Source organism: Microtus ochrogaster, unplaced genomic scaffold (assembly GCF_000317375.1).
Source record: "Microtus ochrogaster isolate Prairie Vole_2 unplaced genomic scaffold, MicOch1.0 UNK9, whole genome shotgun sequence".
NCBI classification, from domain to species: domain Eukaryota; kingdom Metazoa; phylum Chordata; class Mammalia; order Rodentia; family Cricetidae; genus Microtus; species Microtus ochrogaster.
The window spans coordinates 1996543-2003746 of NW_004949107.1; positions in this window are offsets into that span (position 1 = coordinate 1996543).

Sequence of the window (7204 nt, forward strand, 5' to 3'; positions counted from 1 at the left end):
AGAAGGGTGGGAGGAGGGGGGGAAGAGTGGGAGGAGGGGGAGGGAAATGGGAGGCTGGGAGGAGGTGGAAACTTGTTTTTTTTTTTTCCTTTTCTCAATAAAAAAAAAGAATTAAAAAAAAAAGTTCTGCCTCACAATAATAGTACAAAAATGATATAGCTCAATAGTTGGATGCTGACCTATCGTGCAGGAACAGATTCGATCCTCTCTCTCTCTCTCTCTCTCTCTCTCTCTCTCTCTCTCTCTCTCTCTCTCTCTCTCTCCCCTAAACAACTGATTGCTCTCTGGGTTAAAACATCAACTGCCTGTTTTCTGGGTCCTAGCTCAGTGCCATCTTGTCTAACAAATTTAACTAACATGCTGGGTTATGAGTAAAATCAGAAATTTTGCCACAAATATAAATATTTCTTCAGTTCTCTTTTTGAGTTTTGCAAAATTAAAATTTAACATTGCTTTCAGGTTTTGCTTAACATTCAGAATAATTGTATGATTAATTATCTGATCTTTCCATGTGTTTTTGCAATCTTTGGCTTCTTTTTCCCCCTGTTAATGCTGTCCCAAGACATTATCTTGATAAGAGGCAGGTTTAGGGACTAATTCAACTTTATTATAATATATTGCTATAACTAATTTATTGTTTGCTTCCTCTTAATCTCTTAATATATATATATATATATATATTCTAAATTAAACTTTACTAACGATACACATAAAGGCATAACAATATTTGATATCTGCTTGTGTATCATCCAAGATTTCAGTCAACTACTGTGGTGCATTGGGCAAATTATCTGTAGACAAGGTGAGAGTCCTTACCATCTTTTTAATTACATGAATGAAACTTGGTTAGAGAATAGATTCTTGAATCTACAATATTCACCTATCAATGTAATTTATTTATTTTCTGGTAACTTCCTTTTATTTTCCTTCTATTTTACATTTCATAACATCACAGAGATTTTTCCTTATTATTATGCAGTTAGATATCAAAAAGTTCTTATTGATTGAGAAAAATAATTTGTGGTTATGTGAAATTTAAAATTTTTAAAATACTCATAATCTGTTTGATGTAAATGAGTCAGAGAAAAATCTAATGCCTACCTTATTACTAAATTATACATGGCAAATACACAGTGTTAAAGAAAAATGCATTTAGAATACTCAAGGAAAGGAAAGGTTGGTAGTGTTAGCAGGTCAGTTGATCCAGGACAAAGTTGAACTGCAAATGGCAGGGAAGCCACTAAAAGCAAACAAGGAGGACCCTGTGTTTGTGTTTATTCCCAAGCATGAAAAAGATTACAACTTGTGGAAGTACCAACCCCAGGTCCAGTCTCAGGTGCGTTTGTAGAGATGTGAGGTTCATCTCACTGTGGAGGGAAGCCACAATCAAAAGGTTCTTGTGGAATCTGGTTCTTGGAGAAGGACCATTGATGGGAGAGGACTGGCTGTAGAAAGAACACAGTATAGAGTAGAGCAATCTCATGGATGACCTGAAGCAAACCTCTGTCTGAGACCTCAGCTAGTAAGAGCCATTACAAAAGTAAATGTCACAAAGAATATGACCTGTCAGGGGCACAGGTCCAGGGATGCACCAGTGCTCACAGAGAAACAGAATGGGAAAAGACACTTTCCTAATAAGCCTGTTCAGTGTTTGGAAATAGCCCAGGGATTCTCAGAGCAACCACAAGGAAACTCAAAGTCAGGAGTCCCAGGGCTAATCAGATAGCTTTCCAAGTCTTTTACATGACTTGCTAAAGGTGATTTGAATAAGACCCCACATTGTTCCTTGTATTTTTTGTGATGAATTCTTAGGATTTCTTTCTCTGCAATTATGTATACCAAGCCAAGGAAATTTATATGGTCACTCCTCAAACCTAGGTAGATTTTAAATGCTTTCCAAGTTTATTAATTGGAAAGAGTTCAGACAAATTTAGCAGCTTGGCTTCATATAGATAAATGAAAATCAATACAGTTGTAAATATTATCATCTTAAATCCAAAAGAAAGAGAAATTGGATATCATAGGTGGACACTAATAGCTTTATGTCAGACTTGTGATTATAATTAATATGAATTTTATGAAAATGAATTCTTCCCATCAGTAATAGTGGATAATAAAATAATATGAAAAATTTTATGTCAGCTACCTTTTTTATTGCTATGAAATATACAATTTCCCAAAGTAACTTAAAAAAGAAAAGGTGTATTTTGCTATTGTGGTTCCCTAGGGGAATCCATAATGGCAGAGAGGCATGTCAACAGGTGCCAGATCAGGAAGCAGATAGAACACATCTCATCCACACCTAAGTTGTAGAAACAGTGAGAAATGGGCATGGGGCAAAGCTCTAAATCCTTAAACAAGACCCTACTCAGTAGTGGACTCCCTTCAGCAGGGCTGCACCTCATGAAGGTTCCCATAACTTCTTCAAAATGCCATAAACTAGGAACCAAGAGTAGAATATGTGACTCTATGAGGACGGGGCATTGCTTACTCAAATCACATCTGAAAGCAAAGGGGATATTTGAAGTTAGAGTAAATAAAATCCCACTTGAGAGTTCTCTAACATATGCCTGCACCCACTATCAGTTTGTTTGCTACACCATTGGTTTCATTCAAGTGGTGTTGTAGTCATATGTCAAGGGGTTTATCTCTTTTTCAAAATGGTTTCATATATGTTATTTTAGGATGGGGCAGAAAGGGTCAAATTCATAATTCAATCAAATAATGTACTTAGAAAATGAGTAAAGAATGAGGTTTCCAATACAATAAAAACAATCATGTCAAGAAAGCAATCAAAAGGTGAGACTGTATTACTAAAGAGTGTGTAAAAATTCTACATAGGAAAATATAATTTATGAGCCCAAAGTTTTATGGAGTTTTGAAAGGCTCTTGAACCTAGGAGAAAATATTGATAAAGTCTTCAGTAGATTATTACTATTATAGCAATAAGAACAAAAAATCAAGACACAAGGGAACCTAGAAGCCTGATTATAAACTTGCATATACCCACAACCCATTATTCTTCTACAAAAGCAACCATTTTTCAAAAGTTGAACTATACAAAAAAAATCAAGAGAGTATGTAGTTTATAATGACAATAAATAGACATTTGTTTTTATTTGAGAACCAAAAAGAACTAGAATAAATAGATATTAATACAAGTTTTATTCTTCCTATGTATAGGTGCATGGGAAGCTAACCTCTCAGTTTTGTTTTGATTGTCCAAATCTCTGTGAGTTTGTTTTCCATCTCCAACATGTGATGGAACTTAAGCTGGCAGATAGACAGTGCTTTATCTGGGGTTGCAGAAAGACACGAATCACATTCAAGTCTATCTGATTTGTAAGTGACTCCATCTGTGAGTATTAACAGGTAATGAAGAAGAGTCATGGTAAAAATCTGATAATTCCCGAAGCTTGGAAAATAATATGGGAAAAAATGAAGAAGAGTCATGGTAAAATCTGATAACTTCTGAAGCTTGGAAAATAATATGGGAAAGAAATAAAGTAAATATGAAGATAATTTAAGGAAACCGGTTCTCACGTATGATAAAAAATAAACTGACATGATCAACAAAGTTAAGAGGGACTTGTGACTACAGGACGAAATAGTGCTTCCACATAAGTATGTGTTTCATTGAGTACCACAAGTCCTTTCAATTGACCCATTCTTTAATAGCCATTTTGACATTAATTAAAATTCAAAACTTTCACATTTGCCTTATTGTAGGGTTAAGCCCGCCCATTTAGGGCGGGTTTGCCTGGGGCGGTTGTTTACAGATATATGGAGCGCAGAAGCTGTGTGCTCTCTTGTTTTCCTACCTCCTGTGCTGCACTGGAACTTCGGTTCTATAAGTTTTATTCAATCATTAAAATTGTATATATTCTTTAATATTTGCCTGCATTTATTCACGCCGGTACAGTTTATTGAGAGTAGACGTATGGTTATACTAGATTAAATTGCAAGGAACACTTAAATATCTTAGTTTAATATTTGGACTTTGTAAAATTAGTTTCTTCCCTGTAAAGATATTCACAAACACACATACTATCAGCATATGCAAAGGGATGATTGTGGCATTCCTGATAATTAATGAATCGAGCAATTGCTTCTCATACACATTACATAATCATGTACACTTGAGCACCAATTAGATCTGGATGAAAATAAAACATATATACCACATAATATAAAATTATATCCATTTTCTTTGCACTAACCTTTTTAATTCTTTATATTTTGTCACATACTACAATGGGGATCTTTCAAAGGTTTCAAGATGCCTTGAAGGCAGGTGCTATTATATTTTCACATAGGAGAAAACAGTGGTTTAAAGAGATGAATTGATATGTCCAAGTTCATGCAATCACTGAAATGGGAAATGTGACAACTATTCTGGAAACTCTGAGACAAATATAATATATAGAGACAAATAATTGCAAATCATTCTTTAAAAAGTTTATAAAATAAGAGTGCCATATTCTTTTGAACATATTGGAGAAAAATATTTATTCTATGGTCTAGTGCTACTAAGAATTTCCTTTGAGTCTAATGAGGAGTATTTAATTTTTGTAAAGCTGATTTTTATACATATAACACAAGTGTGTGTACTGCTGGTAAGGCATTGTGGCTAGAAAGGAAAGAAGGAAGTTTCCAGTTTCCAATACTGGTTGGTTGAATTCAGTTACACGAAATCTGGCCAAACTTATCTCTGAAACATTAAAGTCTATATTAATGCAAATCAATTGTGACTGTCAAATATTCAACCATAAATTGAACATGAATACTAAAACCCCTCCTTGCAAGTTTTAAATTACTTTGCAGAAGAGGAGAGACATAGATGTAGACATAGATGCCTACAAGGATATAGTGTCTTCTGTTAACAATAGGGAAATCTTGAATACCAATTCATGGAGACTGTAACATCACAGGAAAGACCTGCAAAAACCCAAGCCAGACAAAATACTATCTTGCAGAGTCTCCCTAAGCAAGGAACTATTGGCTTCCAGAAAGAGATCAAGCTTTCTCTAAGTGTTACACCAAGTAAGTCAAAACAAATTGTATTTGGAAAGTACAAATTGGTCTTGTTAAGGTTTTTAAAAGGAAAAAATTTGGATGGATAGGAAAGAGGGGTGCAGATGGAACCAGCTGGTGCTGAGGGGAGTGATTTTTGACCAAATGGACTGTATGAAAGTCTCAAAGAACTATCTACAGACTTTTAAAGATGTGATAAAACACTACAAATAAGCGTACATTACTATCGTTTTAAGATGACAGTTCTGAGAGCTTTTTTGAATAACCAGTTAACTTCCTGGGAGGAAGATCCAGCAAATTTCCACACATTGTACACAGAAATATAGAAAAAATTTAATATTTTTAAATATATTTGTGTGTATATACATACACACACACACATATATATTTATAGTTTAATTTTTACAAATTCATAATTCATTTATTTGAGTTTAAACTTTAAGAACCCTAACATTCTAATTTTTAAAATATTTTCACTAGATGGTATAACTAACATGTCATTAACTTATTTAAATTATATTTTATTTATTTATTTTTTTGTTGTTGAAAAAAATTTCTGCCTCCTCCCCGCCTCCCATTTCCCTCCCCCTTCTCCCACTCCTCTCTCCCTCCCCCCACTACATATTATAATCTTTAATTAGATGTGACTGGTAGCAGTTGTAAGTTCAAAATGCTAATGTTGAGCACCACAAGGAAGAGTAGCCAGCTATGTTTGAGGGCTTGTGACTTTGCCATTATGGTGACATCTGCGTTTCTCTCTGATTTTCTGTAGAGTGCTAGCCAGAGCACCAGTTATCTAACTGCATGCCTGATAACTAACTAGAAGAATTTTCACAAAAATATTTCTCCAGAATTTTTAGTCTGCTTATATAGCTCAACAAAGATAGTTGTTTCCCCAGCCCAGCCCTGGAATTTTAACAAAGAAGGCAAGCTTCCATCTAGGTTTTAACCCTGGGCATTGAACATCATTTTTTCCTTGCTTCCCACTGCTCCCATTGCGAAAGCCTTCATACTCTGCTACTCCCCTTCTGCTTTCTTATGTCTAAATTATTCACATTTTCATTACTTCAACATTCTAGATTCTTATTTTCATGTACAAAATTATTCCTGTAAGAGTTTTCTTTCTATACAAAGTGAGCATGCTCTCAACTTTCATAATTCAAGAAGTGGTCCCTTAGGAAGAAATGCTTGGCCTACACAATGAAGGTTAATTACCTTCTTCCTACAGAACCATTATTCTGTCTCATAACATCCTGAATGCTTTCTACAGCAATTATTAGCTTGGTTAAATTATAAAATACTGTTTAGTTGACAGTTTGCCAATGTGTGCAAAAATGCAAGAACGGGCTCCTCAAATAATAGATTCCTAAATATACTTACATTTATCATAGATATATGCTGCATATACACATTTATGTTATAGCTGATTTTGAATATATTTTGGCTAACCAAACTGCACACTTATGTTTATATTCATATATAACTGTATAGTTCTGCTTTTCTGAAGAATTCATACTAATACTATTGCCATGTTAAAAATTTGGCTAATATTTGAGATTTAAGTAAGGCAAACAGATTTGGCTCAGATCATGAAAGCTTGTGGAGCTGGTATTCTTTTACACAAAGAAGAAAATAAATATGTCTTTTCTTTGTCTCAATATAAAGTAGAAAAGTTTGGGCATCTTTAGAAATTTCATACGCTGTGCTGTTCCCATTCTATAAGCCAATTGGGACAGCAACAAAAGTTGCCTAACTATGAATCCCCAGTCCTCTGAAACAGCACTGTCAACATTGTATATACTCATACTCAAAGAAAATGATCTGGCCTCAAACACTGGTTTCCATGGCAAACAGCTTTATTTAATTAGCTTACAAACTCAAAGCACAAACTAATTTACCACAGTGACACAGAGAACCCACAGAGAGAGGACTACTGAACTTTCCTAAAGGTGAGATGATCTTTCTGGGTTCCTGATTCATGAAAGAGTCTGCAAGACATTCTTCAGGGACAAGCAGATAGTGACTGCCTTTGAAATTTCCTGCTTTGTGGAGATGTCTGCTGGAAACTATGGGCCTGTAGGCCGAAGATAGATGCCCCAACGGTACAGAGGAACTTTGGGTGACTGTCCAGGCAGCAAAATGTCTCTGTCATTTCTAGAGTTTTGGATTT